This window comes from Syngnathus floridae, chromosome 4, assembly GCF_059516105.1.
Source record: "Syngnathus floridae isolate MCC-2025c chromosome 4, RoL_Sflo_1.0, whole genome shotgun sequence".
Lineage (NCBI taxonomy): Eukaryota > Metazoa > Chordata > Actinopteri > Syngnathiformes > Syngnathidae > Syngnathus > Syngnathus floridae.
The window spans coordinates 19,146,096-19,166,145 of record NC_142416.1 but is presented as its reverse complement, the minus strand read 5'-3'; the positions used below and the strand labels follow the sequence as shown (position 1 = coordinate 19,166,145).

Genomic DNA, 20,050 nt, shown 5'->3' with positions numbered 1-20,050 from the left:
GCATATTCATGCGGGTGTATTTAAGCCATTTCTGCTGGCATAAGCATGCAAGCGCAGCGGCTCGGCTGTCACTCCCCTCGCCGCTCTTTGCCACTTAACCTACCTTGTTACTTTGAGAACATGCCATTTCATATTCCTGACGCTCGGCGCGGATCACGGGCCTCCACATGCGCTAAGCAGCGTGATTTGCAGTCGCTTGGGGGAACGGCGACGAGTCGCGACGCTTGCAGGCTGATGAGGCGGCTTGCGGGGAGATATTGAAAGCATTTCTCTCCAACAATAAAGCATCAAACACGCTTCTCGGTAATGGCGAGATGGAATGGACTCATAGCAATCGCAAGATACTCAGGCGGGATGGTTGTCACTATAAATATTTGCCTTTTGTGCAGTTAGCTGGAAAGGCCTAGCTTGGAGAATGAACTCTACCCAGGCTAATGCGGTTCCAAGATTGGAATAGAAAAATATTTGTTGCTTTTTAGTTTGAATCTGTGTATTATTTGTTAAATTCAATTCTAAATGGCAATTTTGATCCAAAAATGTAACTGACACATTGTAACTGCCGAAGTCGAAGCAGTTGTGTCTTTCGCCGCTGGGCGGAGCTGTTGCGGCTCTGGCGAAGCTTCAAGTTTTGCATGGTGTGCAAATTATTTTTATTTGAATTTATTTTTATTTGTTAATGTTTGTATATAGTTTGTAGGAGTGTCTTATTAATATTAAGTTACAATATAAAAAAAGTAACTCCGACTTCAAAGGCACTTCCTGTTTCTGAGAACGAAGCGGGAAGACGACGTCATGCTACAGCGCTATAGCTAACGGCCGACCTACGACGACGCGACATCGGTAAGTTAATAAGTTGAATAAGTTAATTAAAGTACCAAGTTGTTCATTTGTAGGCCAAAGTGGTATGTATGTTTTACTTTTACTTTTGAATTTGATGTGTATGTTTGTAAATTTAAGTTTATTTGATATGTTATCTCACCAGTTCGACGGTGTGGCTGTGATGTCAAAGAATTAAGATCACAGTAAACATCTGGAACAAAGAATTCTCGTCTTTTTAGTGAACAAACCGTCTCACAAATGGTTTACATAATGGATGTTCAAAGAATGGAAACTTTAAAGGTAAGATTTTACCTTGTTTTTTTACCTAAAACTGAAAATTTAAAGGTAGAGTATTATCTTTTCATGTGACAAGCACCAAAATGTAGTTAATTTTTTCATTTAATCATATTGTGATGTTTTATTATTTAATTTCTTATCATATGACGAATTGAAATTAATATGTTGATTAAGTTGAACCTCAAATGTTGATATTTTTGTCAGTGCGTGTTTATTTACTGAACTAAAAAAAAAAAATTGTTCCAAACTTAAGGTAAGTTTTTTCGTATATTTGCCCAACTAAATGCAATCATGTGGACACTTAAAAAATAGGAAGTAACATCTACATTCATTCCAAAGATGTTAGGGTTCCACCTAATGTGCTCTCTCCATGTGCAAAGCCATTCGCAATTTACCAAATCAGTGCGACCATGAATTACCTTAATTAAAAACATCACCCGCAGCTCTTTCTATTGATCGCCGCCGCGTTAAATCAAAAGTAATGTTGAACAGTTAGCCAGGAAAGCGATAGCTGATTAATCAAGTGCTGCTCAATCATCGCGTCTTTTTCACAATTTTATTTCTTCTTTTTACGCAAAAATTTTCCTCCCTTTTCCTTCCTTTCAAGCTCGACGTTTTTGTATTTTTAATCATTTTTTTATGCCCGTTTTTCTCCCTCAGCGCTTCATTTGATGTTTTGTAACTTTTTCATGTGTTGCCAGTGGACCGCCCCCGTTGCAAAAAAGGAGACGCTTCCCTTCTCGGGGTGGCGAGGGCGGGTCTGAATATTTTGCCATTGATGAACGCCTTTGATAAGTCCTCCTGCGCAGGGTCCTGAGTGATGTCATAATGGTGGGATGACGACCGACCGCGGGCAAAACATCCCAAAACCGCAGTGGCGGGGAGCAAACTTTTTTTTTTTTTGGAAGGCCTTCGGCATTGCCTGTGTTAAATATTACAGCAATGTTTACCCACTCTGGAAGTTGCGGGGCGCGTTCCACCGGGGGAGTTTGTGGGGGGAGGGAAGGCGTGTTTATGGTCAAGCCGTGGCGTCTGTCAAGCTAGTTAAGTCGGGATATTTGATCACTTGTTGTTTTGACTGCCGTTTTCATTCCTGGCCAAGACTTCATAATGCATGAAGACATTACGTAGTGATGAAGAAGCTTGGCGGCCAAGTTGAGGAGCTCAGAGGAACTTTTCTGGGAGAAAACTTCTCGCTACTCGGTGTACAGTTAAAGGCGGGTTCACATTTTAGGGGCTAGTTAGTCGGAAGTTGGACACTATCACACCTGTTTACACTTGAATATTTTGATATAATTTTACATTAACTCTGCCTAGCGGGAATTCACCGGGAAGGCCCAGATTAGCCAATCCGGCGGCCGATCTAAAGTCAAGGCGCCGGCGTATCGTCTTAAAAGTCAACCTCAGTCGAGCGCTTGGCGTGTTTCCTGTTGCAGGTACGGCAGCGATCTAACAAAAGGTTACAAAGGAAAAGAGGCAAACTTGTGTCCTGGTTTCCCTACTCGATAATGATCACTTGAAAGTGTGTGTTTTTCCCCCTGCCGCTCTCTCTCCCCGCCAACGGTGCGCTGCAGATGAAAGGTAGTTCCGGGGCTAGTGCACCGGCGCACATCTGACTGAGGCAGGTGTTAGAAATGTAGATGGCTGGCGGAGACTAAAGACAATACAAATTTGAAGTGAAACGCTACTGGCACGCCTCCTCTGTTCTTAACGCGTCAAGCCCCGGGCCCATCCATTATTCATGCCGCTGTGCGTTTCGTCGCCGAGGTGGAGGTGTCTGTTGCACTTAAAGAGGCGGGCGCCACCTCGCCTGGCAGAAAAAAAAAAGGCCCCCTTGTTCTGCCTGAGCCTTTTTAATGATGGGATCAGGGGGCGAGAATTGGTGGCTCAAGCGGCAAAAGAAAGCAAGACGAGGGAAAAGATGATGATGATGATGGGCTGGGTGAAGAGGTGGTGGGGAGGGGAGGGGTGGAGTGGCGTGGGGGGGGGGGATTTTTGTACACTGGGGGTATTTTTCAAAGCAGCGCCGAGTTGAAGCCATTGGGAGACTCCTTTGACTTTAATCTTGGGCTTGCTTCTTTGAAAATTACGACCGAGGACCACGGTTGCTTCATTAAAAGACACACTCGCTTTCTTGTGTAGTTTCAGCCAGATTTTTTTTCCCCCTTTTACTTTTTTTCTATCTATATATTATTTTTGTGCATGCGCTGCTGATTTCAGCTTCCCAAGCTCTTGTCAAAAAAAGCCCATTGAGCAAGTTTGGAAATTTGGCCCTTGGATGCTAATTGCTATCTTTTAGGTGTCCACTTACTGGAGCTCTTTGTTTCATTCCAGGAAGAGAGAAAAAAAAAAAAACGGCTTCAACTTTCCTATAGTTATGACGTGTTGCTCATCCTACGAATTTTTGGGTTTAATAATTTGGAAAACTAATATTCTGGAATTCTTAGGTATTTCTATTTATTTATTTATATTTATTTAATTTTAGGTAATTTTACTTATTTATATTTATTTACATATATTTATCTACTCATTTATTTATATATTTAACGGTGGCGTCAACCATACTTTATGTTCAAACTGAATAAATTTCTTAAGCTCTGTAGATGAAGGGAAGGGGCTGTCATAGTTTTCTAGGTAATACACGTGTGACATTTCCCTCTGTCGTCAGTCTGCTGTGTACGGAAAAGATCATTAGGTCGGAAAAACAAGTGTTGCTGCGACAGGATGAATTGGTTATTAATTGCTTCTTGTGTTCACTTGGAGCGGAATTAAAACGATCAAAACGCCTGGTGTGACCCGGTGACTTTTAAAAGTGACAGCTCAGACGTATTTGTGGAAAAGGTTGCACTCATTCATTCCGACCGGTCAATTTGTTTTATTGCATCTTGTGGAACACAAATCAAAACGCGTCAAAGAGAAAGCAAGCACGCAAAGAAAAATGAAACGACTCCAGTTGAGTTTGAGTCAGTTTAGTTGAGATTGCGTAAGGATGTGTGCACTTTTGCAATCATGTTATCTCAGTTGTTTTAAGGAAAAAAAAAGTTTGAAGATTTATCCTGCTCTCTTTTTTTGTACACCAAAAAAATGTGCTATTTTCTCAGGGGTGTGTAGACTTTTGATCCCATCACCCCTTTTGTTATTGACTTGCTTGACTGTGGAAACGGAACAAAAATACAATTTAAGAATTAATATTCTACACAGGCGACTTACATGAATTATTAGATTTATTATTTAACTCCTGATCTCATAGGAACTGTCAGGTTCATATTTACATTCATTTTTTTGCTAACCAAAACAGCAGAACCTACGAGAGCACATAAATAGTCTTTGATGACAATTAACGTTCCGGTTGACAATTTTGTGTTAATTTTTTTTCCTAACTCTCTCTCTGAGTTTCCCTCCTGAATCTCCACTTTATAAAGTCATCACAAGTCCACTCATAAATGTTCAGCATTCTCTAAACGACCTGAAAATTGCTTTTTTTTGGGGGGGGGGGTTTGTTTTGCTCCAGCCTTGTGCTTGGTGAAAGAGCCCAACTGTGGCTTGCGTACACATGAAACAAACAAAGAGACACGCCGAGCACTTTGATCAGGCGATCCATAAACAAAGCCTCGCTCGCAAAGCCACTGCAACGGGGCTTTGAGTGTGCACATCAAACTGCGTCAAATCATCAATAATAAGCCCCGAGTCCTCGGAAGGCTGCCACTCTCATAACGAGTGCGCACATGGTGGACACCGTGTAGCGAGTTGACAAAAACTTGACTTGATCTTGGTGGCTAACAAACAAGCAGATTATGACCATAGAAAGAACTTTTCAATCCAGTTCAACTTTCTCAATGACTTCTTGAGACTTTTTGGTGGCTCCTGTGATGATAAACATGTCTACCAGATTTCATATTTTTAAATCTTCCCAAAATGGCTGCTTAGAACCAAAATGGCAGACTTTGTGTTCAATTTTGTACATTGGTCCTTGACACTGTTTTGTGCGTCCTGTCCACCCAATTTTATGTTAATATTTACCTGTTAATGCAAAATAATTTTTTAGATTTTTCCAGGCGCTCGCCCTAAAATGGTTGCTTCAAAACCAAAATGGCCGACTTCCTGTTGAACTTTGTCTATGTCCCCTTGAGACTTTTTTGTGCAACCTATTATGGTCCACCTAATTCAGTGTCGGTTGGTATGAATAACTTTTGTAGCATTCATGTTGAGGACCCCCTAAAATCCAAACATTTCCACCATGAATGTTGTCGGGCAGAGACGTACAGTGGAAGAAGTTTGCACCCCCCCTCCCCCTTCTTTCAATCTGTTCGTTCTTGTTAGTGTACGCCTCACTCTGTGCGCAAGAGTATTACCCTCAAACAAGTCTGTCCTCTTTGTTTGGAGCTCTATGGGGACCCCCCCATGCGCACCCCCTCCTTGAATTAGAAAAAAAAAACTGTTTTGGAAAGGCATGTGTGTGGGTGAGAGCGTGGAATCAATACCGTCTTCGTCTTTCTCTGACTTGATTTAAATGAGGGGCTACCGGCTCTGAAGTTGCTCCTCGCCGTGCTCATCATGAAAAGAATGCGCTCGCCGTTATTTTTTATTTTTTTTGCGCCGACTCCAAAGCCCAGCTGGGTTACCATGCGCATATTAATAATTTAATGCAAATAATCATCGCCTATGCGCTTTGACGCGTGGGTTTTTGGAGCTGCTAAGACAAAAGTATGAAAGCGCAGGGGCCTTGGCGTTGCGTCGAGGAAAATAAAGTGAGATGTTACGCGGGGCCTCTTTTCCGGCGTCTCCGCGGGGCCCGCGTGTCTGCCGGGAAATCCCCACGAGGTCCGCACCAGCTCGTCAACTTTCCGTCGGTTTACATCCCGCCGTTCTTTCTCGGTTCAACCTTCGGAATGCGTCAAAGCTACTTAGCCCCATCCCACCGACGTAAAGATAATCGCTACTTGTCGCACCAAAATTTCACCATTTCGGACCAATGCCAACCCAACTGAGATTCCGGAAAGATCTCCAAAATAGAAAATCGAAACACCCAACAATGGCTGCCGCGACTATTTACGTAAAATTTGTAGCCTGGCCCTGATGTTTGGCTTCTTACCTCGCCATATGTCAAAAGTGATACTTGAACCAAATCATAGCTTGATTGGCGGCTCCACACATCACACAGAAAATAAGAAAGAAAGAAAAAAAAAAAAAGATATGAAATGTGCTTTCCCTCGGGTGCTTTGGAGCTTCGACTGCTCTGCGCTTCCCTCGACGCTTCAATAATTCATGTGCGGGATCTGCGCGGGATTGAGCGGATACTTTTGTCCAAATGGACGGCGAATTGCTTTTATTTACAGGAGGCTTATTGTGGAATTTGCACTCACGCTCCTGGCTAATTTCATGGACAATTTGTTATTCTTCACCCTTGACCTGCCTCTTAGAAAATAAATAAATAAATCTAAAAAACTATATACAAATAAAATAAAATCTGTGTATATATATATATATATATATATATATATATATATATATATATATATATATATATATATATATATATATATATATGTGTGTGCTTAATGCAGTGTGCGCCTGTGGACATTGTCATCCGGCCGTATTAGCAGCATCTCTGGATTCCTTCCTTGTTTTATGTGGATAATTTGCTCGTGATAGTAGGACGTTTAGTGCGTGCGTGTGTTTGTGTGAGCGCAAGAAATGAGAGAGAGCGATTGCGAGAAAGCGAGCTGATGTGGAAGGATGAGGGGAGGCCGAGACAGGAGAGAGCTGCCCCCAGTAATGAGGCCCTTTTATGGGCTTTAATTTGTCCCGCTCCCCTGGGAGACTGATGGATGGCTCTCTTTATGCTTCCACCCCCCCACCGCACCCCCCACCCGCTCCACCTCACACATCTGTGATACGCAGGATTTATTTATACCCTGATATTACCTCTCTCTAACAAGTGCTGCCTTGCCATAAAGACCCCCAGCGCCACCCTCCCCCCAGACGGATAAATTCGATGAAAGAAGGGTAAAAAAAAAAAAAATCCTCATTTATTGTGATTCTCCCTATTTGTTTGTTTCTTCTGCGTATCGGCGGGTGGAGAGTGGAGGGAGCGAAACAATTTCGCCCCTGGGCAATTCATTGCAAATTCCGGCTGAGAGGACGTTTCAAGCAAGTTTATCAGCAGTTGTTGGCAAAGGATTAAAAATGACCAGCAGGAAGAGACGCGTTTGGGTTGACAGTGACACAGCGGTCGGGAATAGTCCACGCCGCGGCGTACCTTTAGCTTTTGTTTTTCGTTGTTTTGTTCTTGTTGTTTCAAAAGAACGGACGCCGCTTGATTCCCAACCATGCCACAAGTTCAAACGGGCCGTTGTCATTGTGTGATTCGATGCGCACGTGCACTTGTTGCATGTATGCTACTTATGCAAAATAAGCTAACATAATAGCTAGCGTGTTGGAAAGGTCAAAGATCATACATATTTACATTTTATTTGTTAACATGCAACACAGAACAATTTCCAATAAATCTTTGAAAGTGTTTTGTTGAACGATATAATGAACTTCAAACTATATTATTAAAAAGCCTGTATTTTAAATTTTTTTAAAAATGGTTAAATGAAAACTCAAGTAAATGAATAATACATATATATTCAAAACATACAATAGAATTGGTAAATGAAGAATAGGGTTTTACGAAGTTCACATTTTTTAAATTCTGCCTAGCAACAAGTGACTTCAAACACCAGAGAACAAATAGCTCAGCAATTGTTTTTTATTTCTTTGACCTTGGCAAGCTAAAAACAACTACAGAAAGTTCTATTATGGAGTTGTTTATATTTTTGCTGTTTAGAATAAACGTTAAAATGATGTTTTAGTCATGTAGCCCGCCCGAATACCGGTTTTGTATTTTTACGATAAAAACGCTTGAAATTGTACAACGACACGACAAAATCCCCTTTTCCCTGTCTCCTTCCATCCGTCCTCTTTCCCTTTCAGCCCGATTGCAAAAGCAGCAAACAGAGCGGCAGCGGCGGCAAGGAGAGCAAACAGGGCGAGTAAACACGAGAAAAATATCGCTTTGCTCTCCCGCTGCCCCCTCTGGATATGTGAACGCCGCCGTCTGCCCATCTTGCGTAGTACAGTAGCTCGGGCCGGGGCCACGCTTTGACACGAGGATTGTCAAATCGCACCTCCGAGTAGCTCTTCGCTCGGAGCCGGCACCCGGTTTACATAATCCTCTGATCCCAGGGCCAGCCAGCCCTGCTGGAAATGTGACTACACCTCGCTGTCTTTGAGCTCTTTACAGTGACGATAGCAAGGAAAGCTTTACTAAGTCTCAAATTTGAGATCTCACACATCTACCCCCGACTTTGGGATTCTCCTTTTATTGCGAGCACAAACTGGTGCTGACCCTCACCGAGGATGGAAGCCCACCGGCAGCGCCGCCTTTGGCACTTCGCTTTCAACTCGGCAAGGTGTCCCGAGCTTCCGCCTGGACGCGCGACAGAAAGCCATCTGTCGGCTGTGATCGCGCGCTTAAGCGTCTTCATTAAGCCTCATTGGCGCTTTGTTTGATTTCAGTGTCCCCCCCCCCCAAGTATGCATGAGGCGGGGGTGTTTACATGACGTTTTGTACTGAAAGCGGACTGCGCTTCAGCTTGAGGTCACAAACTGATTTCTGATGAAAAAGCAGCAGTTTCAGCCTTTTCAGCAAGCCGTCCAGGTCCTGAAGGAACAAAGCAGCCCCAAACCATCATTCTACTGCCACAGAACATTAGTGTCATATTATTGGCCCAAAATTCCTCATTTAAGCTTATCTACGTGTAATTCAACTAAAATTGCCACTTTTTTCGGTCGGCTATGACACTGTGGCATCTCTGCCATCCTATTGATCATCCATTCGTCAACGTCGCCGAGTAGGAAAAGCTCCCAAAAGCACATCGCCTGCCCCCCCCCTCCCGGTGTTTCTTTCACCATCCATTACAAGTGTGTGACAGCTTCCAGACGGCATGAGAGGAGTAGGGCGGGGGTGGTGAACAATGCCTTGTGACCCCCAGTCAGTACCACCCTGCAGCTCCAACTCCCAGCAGGCCTCCAGAGGTAGAGGTGCTGGATGCTGGACCCACCACTCTCCCCACCTCATCCCATCGCCCCTGCCCCTTTTGGAATCAATTGCTCTGCAACACCATACAAACGATCCAGTGAAGCCCATGCATCACTGCGTGCACACACACACACACACACATACTGCACCACCAACAATGACCAGCCACGTGGCTGGGGAGTGTTAAAACACAGTCAAGATGGAGTGTGACCATTGGTGTGGCTTGTCAGCCACTTTGGCACTTTGGACGATTTGTTTCCTGTTTTGCCATGTGGTGAAATGAAGGAATCCCCCAAAGGTCCCTAATTTTCTGTAAAAATGAGTCTTGAAATGTCAAAACTATGGAGTCCGCATTGTTGGATTCTTTGGCATATATGTTGACTTGAGACAGGCTAATGTGTAACCTTTGCACACCTACTGGTTGAAACCAGTCAAGGTAATCAAATAACCATTTTGGGACAAATATCTGGCAGAAAAGGGCTCATGTCTTGATCTTCCTGGCATCTGTGAAATAGTTCACCAGAGATTCTCCAGTCTGCTGGTAGTCACTGTTAGCATAACATTAGCATTAAAGGCCCCATGAAAGTTCAAATAGGAAGTCAGCCATTTAGCAACTAAGCCACCAGGGCACCTCGTCCTCCTTTTGATTTATTTCCTGTTTGGCTAAAATCCTTGTTAATTTATAGTTTTATTGAATATACTTTTGATCACCAAATTTCTCTTTTGTGATATAAGGAAACTGCAAATCCGCAATTGGTAGATCTGAACTCCTCTCTGGTCAGGCCTATTGTTGACTTCAAGTGTTGCATTAATCTCACTCCCAGAGGTCCCCTTGGAGCCAAGTGCCCTCCCCCTCCCCCTTTCACCCACACGCGCACACGAGCGATGACGAAATTGTGTTAATTTAGCCAGCCAGTGGTATTAACCATATTATATCAAATAAGTGCCACAGACAATTGGGCAGCCAGCTCGCTGACTTGGTTTTAATTGATTTTTTTACATGCTCTCAGCCGCCCGTGATTTGGTTTCCCTCTGACACTATGTTTATTAAAGGCAGATTGCATAAAGGAATACATAGATATTGTTGGCGGGCTTCATATGAGCTCCGAGACGGCGTTTTAATATTGGGGTAGGAGTTTATTTTGATTGAAGTCGATATGTGCGTTTCAAGAGGGGGTCCACCTTCACCCTGCACTTAATAGTCCAAGTCACGAGATTAGCAGCAGGATGGACTCGCAAGCAAAAATGACCTTTTATAAAGAATCTTTTGCAAAGAAAACAACTTTGACCTGAATCGAGTTTCCGATTATCGATTAGTTGTCGATTATTCGATTCATTGCGTAAAGCTGTTTCTATAGCCTTGGCAAACAGTTCCTTTTTTTAAAATTCTATTTCCTGCAAGTGTATAATGTCTCTTTCTTCTCGAACATCTTTTACCAGCTGTCTGGGTCTTAAAGGCATGCTGTTCAGCCCCGGAGAAAATCCCCCCTAATCATCTTTTTGTGTTGGAGGGCCACAATATGCTGAAGCAGGCAGGGTACATGCACACACACACACACACACGTTTACGGAGGTTGCCAGCCCGCCGCTTTCTTGTCGCCTTCCCCCCCGGGGGCGAAAGGAAGGCGGGAGACGAGGTAGTGCAGAGTGTTGGCTATAATCACTTGTTAGAAGGTCTGCCTGAAAGATCGCTACAACTACTTTGTGCCTTCTAACTGGTGCCCGTACCAACATTTTTGAAGTGGCTCAGGGTTATTTTTGGTTTATCGGGAACAAATCGGTTTCCGTATCATAAAAAATAAAATATCGAATATAGTGCCAGATATGTAATCAATCAACTTTATTATTTCTTTATATTGTTTTTGATTGTGTAGTAGCAGAAATGAACAATTAAGAATGCCTTCCAAGTAATTTTAGATTTATAAAAATTTCTATTTATTACGATTATTATGTGTCTTAGCTAGCTGTCTGCGTAGCCTTCTTAAAAATCGTATTGTGAGTTCCTCTTGTTTCCACAGTGATCTGCATTAACTCTTTTGTAAGAAAAAAATAGCGCAACCTTGGCCACGCTTCAAGATAAAACCTCAGGTACCGACAGACGGACACGCTCGTCGTCGTCTTGCATTATTTTCATCCCTCGCATCATGCCAAGAATGAAAACTGGCGTGGCGATGTTGTTACCCAATGTTCTCTCTCCCGGGCTGTATATCACATCATAAAGAATACATAAAACTCCTTCTAAAAAGAAAAAAAGGCAGGGGAGGAAAAAAAGGAAAAAAAATCCTCAGTCTCCAAGGCATCGGCGCTGAGAAGCAGCCCCTGTTTTCAAACTCTGAACAGAAACAAAAGAAGTTTCCTTGCAAGGAACGGGGAAAAAAAACAATCTTGCACATACTGTGACAGGAAAAAGAGGGACAATGTTAGCCATAATAATAATATTAATAATAATAATAATAATAATAATGTGACCGCTGAACTGAAATGCCGTGGAATGAATTGAAACGAAATGTTAAAGGTAAAAGTTATTTGAAAATGCATAAATGTTTTGAATGGGAGTCACTCCGAATATGTCGAATGAAATGAATCGTTGGAATGGTTTGAATCGGACAAGCCATTCGGGGAAGATGAGGGAAAGTGTCTCTTTATTTCGAAATTTTGTTTTGGAATTTTGCACATGGGGATGAATCCCAAGTCGAAATAGTCGGCATCGGTCGAGAAATGCGGAGGGAAGAGATAAGTACCGTTTGCAAACGGTTTCTTCGTTTGGGAGTATCGCGAATGGGAATGGCTCCTTTTGAAAGGGGATGGATTCGTTTGAATCGGAACGAGTGACTCGACTCATGAAAAACTACGCTGAGAGGCAGCCTCCAAAAAGCAAAGGCGGTCCGCCATTAGATGCCGAGCGGAAGCCGCGGCGGACAGAAGGCGCCTTTGCTTGCCAAGCCGAGCGCGCTCGGCGCCCGCGGCGTGCCCCGAGCTCGTCTTTGACTCAAAGCCCGCCTTTCACTTCTTTTAGCCTCATTCGCATGTGGCGCGCTACACGCAAACCCGGCGCGCTCGCAGCCTGCCTCCTGTGCGTGTGCACACGCGGGCGTCTTTGTGTGTTTCCCAACCGGCGCTTGGCTGTTTTCGTGCTGCATGTTCGCAAATTCACCTGAGGCGCACCTGTACGATCAGCGTGCTGAGGCGGATGCCGAGGAAAGAATCCCTTGCAGAGATTTCGATAGAATATTTGAGAGAACTAGGCATTTGTTTACACTGCCCGTTCAAAAATATGAGAGCTACATTTTTGTTAAGTGTAGCAGTTCAGATTTGGTCCTAAGCTCTTGAGACTTTGAAACCAAACTCCAGACCGGCCATGGACTAACTTTTGCGACTTTCAGTTTCATCACAATATTTTGAGCATCTGACAGTTCCCAAATGAGAGGCCCATTCCCTTTTGCTGAAGCTCAAGATGTCTTTATCAAGAGGAGCCTTTTCTGACAGCCCAGTCAGTCTCCTTGAGGTGACTTGGCACCTAAGGGGGGGCGGGAGGTTGCCGTGTGGCCGTCCACTGGCAGCTAGTGGAGTGGAAGTAGAAGAGGGCAGTTTGAACGTAATCGCTTTTGACTGGCACGTGTTACACGCTCGGGCGCATCATTGATTGGGCGCTTGTTTGCTCAATCACGGCCACGGTCCCGCCCGTCTGCTCGGTTCCGGCGGTCGGGTTCGACGAAAGCAAACGTGATAAAACGAAGGTTGGGATGACGACGACCGGGATAAAACAAGCGTCCTGAATCATCGGCTAATCTTAGCACTTTGGTTTTTCCTCCGCGGACACTCAGCATAACACCCTTCCTCCTCATCCTCTCTTCCACTTCACCCTCCCACCTTCCTCCCCCACCCACCCACTCGCCCGTGTTCCAGACATGCTTTTTACAGCTCGGAGGATGTGGGAGAGCTTGGTGTCATGGGTCAATGTCACTCAGCCAGATGTTTCCTTTGGCACACACAAGGACAGCCGAGACGGCGTGTCCAGATGTTCTTCTCCTGGACCACCAAAGATAAATTAATTGATAATAATTATTGTAATGCTCTTATCAGTGGAGACCTTGTGTCATTTTCCACGTAATTTTCGTGACACCATCGGCGTTGTTACTTTTCTCGTGCCCGCAACCGAAATGGTGAAGTTTTTCCACTAGAGTCAAAGAGAGAAAAGAAAAGCCAAGACGCCACGAAAGGCCGCCACGGCTCTGATGTATGATCATTTGTATCCTTTATTTAGGATGATAACTCCTCTTGACAATGGCCGGTAAACAAGAGTGTGTCTCTCCGCAGCGAGGTGAGCTATCGCACTTTGATCTGATATTGATCGCCTCCCCCCCTCCCCTTGCTCCCGCCTTCTTCAATCACTCCCCCGTTAAAACATTGGCGACGGCCCGAGGCGTTGAAGCACAGCGGCGAGGTTAATTGATACCCTCTACGCGCTGTAAAAAGAAAAAGAAAATCATAAACAGCTATGGATACACTTGTATTGGATTTGATTTTGAATGATAAGTTAATCATTCCAATAAAATCCAGTACAATAAAAATAATGAAATTAAAAAATACGATTCAATATACAATTCATTTGTTTCAAATTGAAAATGTTTTCATTTGACATGTTCACGCACCTGACAGCAATATCTCTGTCTTATCATCTACCATTGATGATCATATGGAGGAAATGTAAAATCTATATATTTTAATTTTATGTATATAAAATCTATATTTTATATATTGCAGAGGTCTTGATATCAATTCATGATCATTTCAGATTCCTTTTTATGTTAAGAGGAAAAAAGTTTATGTGTTCTATTTCCTTATATGTGTGTTTCATTTCTCTCTCTGCGGGAGCAGGGCGGAGGTGGAGGGGTGCAGGTGTGTAATGGGTGAGATGATGAAGTTTCAGCGTTCAGGTGGATGTGTCATCCATTACGGCCAGCAGAAAGGCGGCAGATAAATCACCTTATCAGGCCCCGGCCTTCTCCCCGCTGAGCTGAGGCGGGCTAGCGAGGGGGGGAAATCCATCACGCTCCACAAATAGGACATGACTCAGACATCAACGCGCTTGTGTACACGGCGAGGTGCGGCTTTAACGCCGCACTGCACCTCCTCTCGGGGGCGTCGGCTTGGCAAATCTGGGTTTACCTTGTGTTTACATCCTGGTGACTGGATCGTACCATTTTTTTCTCAATTCTTGGGGGTCTCAAGTGTAAACATCACGTTGTGCTGGTTGGGATGTACCACTTCTTTTACAGGGATAGGGGAAGACTTTCCTGGATTTTAAACAGAATAATTGAAAAAAACAACAAAGACATGAAACAGACCTGGACCAAAGAAAATTGAAATTAATTTGACTATATCAATATCATGTAATTAGCATCAGAGATGTCTTCAAACTTGTAATTGTTCTTCTGATTACAAATGTCCGTATTATCTCTGAATTGCTGCTTTGAAAATGTTAAGGTTGAGCCTCCCCTTTAAACCCAAATTTCCCAAATGTTTAATTACAATTCACACACACGCACGCACACACACGAAGTTACTGTACCTCAATGGCTTCCCATGGCTGGTTGCCAGGCAACAATAATGACAGTGACCTTTTCGAAATCAGTGGGATACGTCTCACTTGTGGGGCCTTGCCAGTTATCACAGTACACACACACACACACACTTTTTTTTTTTTTATATACACCGCCACACAAAGACTTTTTTTTTTCATTTAAGCGCATTTTTGCCCTTGAGGAAACCCGCAGGAGTTAGCGTTCCACTCGCTAGCTGCTTGTCACCCCCCCCCTCCCCTTTTGCTCATCCTCTTAACGTAAGAGCAGTCTATTGGTATTCAGCAGCACAGGTATGTTAAGACAGCAGAGGGCTTTTTAAACATCTTAGCCGCTGTTTGTTCTGTCTCTGGCGGGGGCCCCTGGTGTCGTACACCGGGGCGCTTTGGGAATAAGACAAGGAGAATTGCAAATTTGTTTTTCGCCGGCGACACGCGCCATGTTACTCTACTGGAGTGTTTTGTACATAAACACTCTCAAAGGTGGAGTGTTTTGTTTAATTTTTGGGGTGTTTTATTTTTCTTGCCGAGCATCCGGAAGGTTCACTTGTTTTGATTAATGACTCGTCTACAAAGCTCGTTTGATGCCGTTGTTGTTTCGTCGGAACAAAATGGCGGCAGCGTTAAAGGGGACGTAGTATGAATAGTTGACTTTTTAATGGCTAGTATATAAATGGTTGGTGTTTTGGAGTGGCCCTCCACCCACCAAGTGTGAAATTAAACAACCAGGTAAAGTGTTGGTTATTTGACTAAAACTGGATTTTGTTGTCTTGTCATTGCAGCCGCCATCTGATTGAACCGAATTGAAAATTGGACAAAATGTGGTGTTTGTATAAGGTTGGTACCTGCTTTTTTTTTTTTCCACTACATTTGTGAAACTGCTGCAAGACCCTCAAGCGTGTTGATAGTGATTGTCGTACTGTATTTTAAAGGAGGAGCTCCATCTTTTTAGAAAATAAATGGATCTAGTGCAGTTCCCTGAGGAACGCCGTTCTAAAATGATTGTCGTTCTATTGTTGTTACTTTGGATACATGTTTGAGCCATCATCGTGCAAAATCATGTATGGAAACTACAGTATATTGACAAAAGTTTCAGGACAGGTAAGAAGTCCAGTATGTAAAGTAAAATGGGACAAAATGTGGATTTTCCAACCACCTTCTAGCAACACCTACAAAATGGAGTCATTTTTGTTTTCATTTATGCAGATTAACAGCCTTGCACTTTATTATTATTATTATTATTATTATTATGATTAATAAATCTTATTATTGGTAAAAATACCTAAATCGTCTGTAGAAAACAAATGGCTCTATTGAACTTCCCTGAGGGACGCCAGTCTAAACTCTTCCCCACTGTTTGTTGTGACTTTGAATGAATGTCATTCAAATACAGAACATCGTTCCCAGAGTCCCACCACTTGTGTCCATGTAGTATACGTCAGTGTCCGATTCAAGCCGGACACAACAGGGGAGCAGTTAGCGTAAAAGCAACAGAAAGTTTCCCCGGGCATCGATCGTGTACGGAATCGGGAAAAACCTTCGGCGGTTGTCTCTTAAGTCACCTGGCTTGCATGTGAATGACAAAAACTCGTGTCTGTCGCCCCTTTTATGAAATCCTTTACAAGTGGCCTGACACCAGGGCCTCTGCCTTGTGCAGGCTGTATATTTCTATTCATAATTGATGGCCGGGACCCAGACAGACAGAGCGCTACACATGTAATATGGATTCGCTCTCGGTTACAGATGCATGCCCTCATCTGGACTTGACTCTCGGCTGTCATTGTGTGTGCCCACACAGGCAAAAGGTCGTATCGGCTTTTGGTTGGCAATTACTGGTGTTGTTTCATCTTTAGTTGCTTTGTCCATAAACTTAACAACGTGCCTTCAAATTCGCAAACGGATCGTCCGTCCCAGGTTATAGTTTCACTCTCTTTCCTGTTTGCCCTTTGTCTCCTCTTGGAGAAAATGCAAAGAACAAAAATTCATATATTTTTGAATAGTTACATTGACATGTATGGAGCTTGTGTAAACAAAATTATAGTTGGACAACACCACTGAAGAGAGTACCGGCCTTCACCTGTTTTTATTTATTCATTTGTCTGTTTAAAAAAAAAAAAAAAAAAGACTTAAGTGACATTTTGGCCTCGGCGGAGGTCCGGGCCCTCTAGCACTCTCTAGCTTGAGGGCGCAGACCTGTGCAGTGGATTTAAAAATTGATTTGAATTTGGATTTGTCACAAATGTCAGTTTGCTCTTCTTCCATATTGAAGTTTGTTGGAAATTTGTTCAGAAATCTGGCAAATTCGCTTTTGCTAGTCTGTTGGACAAAATCTTGAGCAGGTGGTCCTCAAAGCATAAGAAAGAAAGCTCGGCTAAGCAATCTGAACTCTGCGTTATGTTGACAACTGACTGTCCATGTTGTCCTCCTCACACATTAACTACTTTTGTCCAAATTGATTGAGTGCTCCCACAACCAATCCCAGTGCCTCGCTCTACTTTAGTCCACCAGTCTCGACTAAAGTTCACAGAGGCCAGAGTTCATAGTCTGTGTTTCTATAGCAACATTTGACATGTCCTCCCACCAAAACAGAAAGTCTCTCAATTCTCTGTAATGGGTTTGACCTTTGAACCCTGTCTCTCAAGCAGACCGGCATCCCCGTTTGTGACGGCGGCCTGCAGCCACGCAAGGGTTAATACGCAATGAGGCGCTGTCGTGTCCTCTCAGAGTAGACAGGTGAGGCTAATGCTAGAGGCTATAGGGGCAAAGTACATTTTCATATATGTCTTTGCATTTGACAGTCTTGAGAGTCTTTGCTTAATCAATCAAAGATGTGAGGTAAGAAGCGGAGTTGACAAAAGTTGCTTCAACTTGGATTACAAACATAAAATACCTACATTCAGATTAGTTAATTAGTCTTCATTAAAAATGCTAAGAAACATAATGAAGGCATAGCAAATACCGGAAAGGCCAAACATTCATTTCCCAGGGTTGTCAAACCTTTGGTTTATTCACACAAAGTAGTCATGCTCAGGTTTTTTTAATTGACTTAAAAGCTACGACCTCACAAAGGTCCCCCCCCATCATCATGACACCGCACCCATCCAATCACCTCCTCCCGCCAGCGTCGTCCGTTGCATTATTTATGCGCACTAATCAGGAACCCCCAGCTCCGGTCTGCTAGCTACCCTACCGCTAACATCACTTCCCTGACCCGACCCTCCCTGTTTCCCCACAGCGTTGTTGTGTGTTTACGCTAACGTCTGCTCATTAAGGGCTAGCCAAGCCGGGCTAGCCAAGCCAGGCTAGCGCTCGTTTGCTTTTTGCCACTCTCCGAGGTGGAGTCCGGGGTACGGCTGGAACAACAGGCGAAATGCACGTCGGTAGCTAGCACGCACAGATATAGCCTACGAGGACTCGCGATCCAGCTTCATTATTGTCGTAATTAGCACTCCTCTGTGGTGGTCCTTGGTGAGCCGTGACCTCCTCTCGGGAGGTAGAGTGAGGGCAGACTGCTCTGAGCCTCTGCAAGCTGCACAACTGTTTGCTCATTTGAAGCTCGGCCACACAGAAGCATTTTATTTGTACGATTACGTTTTTTTAAGAAACATTTTAAAATGAATCGCCAGATTTCCATTCCCTTGAAATGTTCCTGAAAACACGTTTGCGTTCCTCTCGAGGGCAAGCATGCGTCATTTGAGTTAGCGACTCCTGCCTTGTGCCTTTTTCCTGTTTCCAATGCTCGTCAAGGCAGGTAGCAAAAGGCGCTAACAGGGCAGCTCAAGGTGGAAGTCCCGTGAAGGACACGGCTCCCTCGGGGTGGCCTAGCAATGAGCGCGGGAGCGTGAAGGGCTGCAGCCGTGGGCTCGCGACATTCCATTTGTTTGCGTGGCAACTCGGGCATTTTGCACAGACATTGCAGAAGTAGTCACAACCTATACTTATATCACTTTTCATAAATTAAATTAATCTCCAATGTTTGAGAGAGAGACAGAGAAACAGAGCCAGAAAAAAAGAGAGAGAAAGAGAGTATATACAGTACACACAAGAGGGAGAGAGAGAGTATACACATAAGAGAGAGAGAATCAGACAATATGCGACCTTAGCAATGATAAGTGATTCAAAAAATGGATGGATATTTAGAATCTTTTTATCGCTGTCAATTTTGACCTTAGCATTCTAGTAACAAAGTACAATATTTGTATATCACTGGTTCTATCCTGTCTTCTGTTTGAGTAGAAGTAATGAAGTCGGTGTCCAGATCACCACCACTGGGAATCGGGGCCCCATGAAGTGGCGCTTCCTTGAGCCTTGCTCTCCGCATGCGCCCGATACTCCAGAAAAACAAATGCTTTACATTCAAACAGCTAACAAGGATGCGATGTATTTTGACTGGAGAGTTTGCCGGTGTCAACGCGCACGCTGCATTAAAGCAGACGTATGCATAATTCACGCACGACAGCGAATGGCTACAGCGTGTCGGATGAATAAACTATAATGCTAAATATTTGACAGAATGCTAATAATTGCAGAAAGAATTCATTAGCATCCGCGAGGCATCCTTATGAATAATGGACCTCGAGGAGTGCGGGAACATCACGCCGGATCTTCCCATATGGGCCTGATACCTGATCACTTCATTCATGGCAACGGCGCTTTGCATGAGCGCCATGTGAAGGCCAAAAGCGCCATCTGGTGGTGATGCGGAGGGCTCAATTTGGGGGATTTTTGTTCCGACAGTGCGCTGAAAAGGGGTTTGGGCGTTTACAGGTGCCTCTCAAAAAAATGACAATTTGCGGAACATGTTAGCAGTTGAATTCAAAAGGTGAAACTGCTAATTTGATTCATTAAATTTAGTGACATTATTCATAATTTTGATTAATCTTACATATAATACATACTAACACAAGAAACAGTTCTGCAAACATTTTCATTTCACGTTATATTTAGTTGAATTGTAACCCTGCCAACTAACTTAAACTGGAAAATCCGCTACTTCCAAACTAATTAACTAAAAACTGCAAAGCCACGCTAAACATTTCAATCTGAGTTTAAACTGGTTGCTCCAGTCCTGTAGATAGTTGACTAGTTAGCGCGTTAGCTAATTAGCAAGGTTGTTAGGAATGAAAAATGGCCACCCAGCTGTGCGTTCTTTATGCAAGGGGGGGCCTTTATTTCTCCAAGCGGACAATTATTAGAGCGGAGGCCGCTTTTGAAGAAAATTATGTCATAAAATGACACAGTGCCACATTTTTACAGCCAGGGAGATG

General features: G+C 43.6%; 1 long non-coding RNA gene across 1 annotated transcript in view; it reads left to right on the top strand.

The window, feature by feature from the left end:
• The window catches only part of LOC148399731 (uncharacterized), a 124,963-nt gene that overhangs the window by 72,721 nt on the left and 32,192 nt on the right, over nucleotides 1–20,050 (top strand). Inside the window, exons 3-5 of the long non-coding RNA XR_015857999.1 lie at nucleotides 753–840; nucleotides 983–1,119; nucleotides 15,566–15,620. This is a non-coding gene — a long non-coding RNA (uncharacterized LOC148399731). The remainder of the gene's footprint in view (nucleotides 1–752; nucleotides 841–982; nucleotides 1,120–15,565; nucleotides 15,621–20,050) is intronic.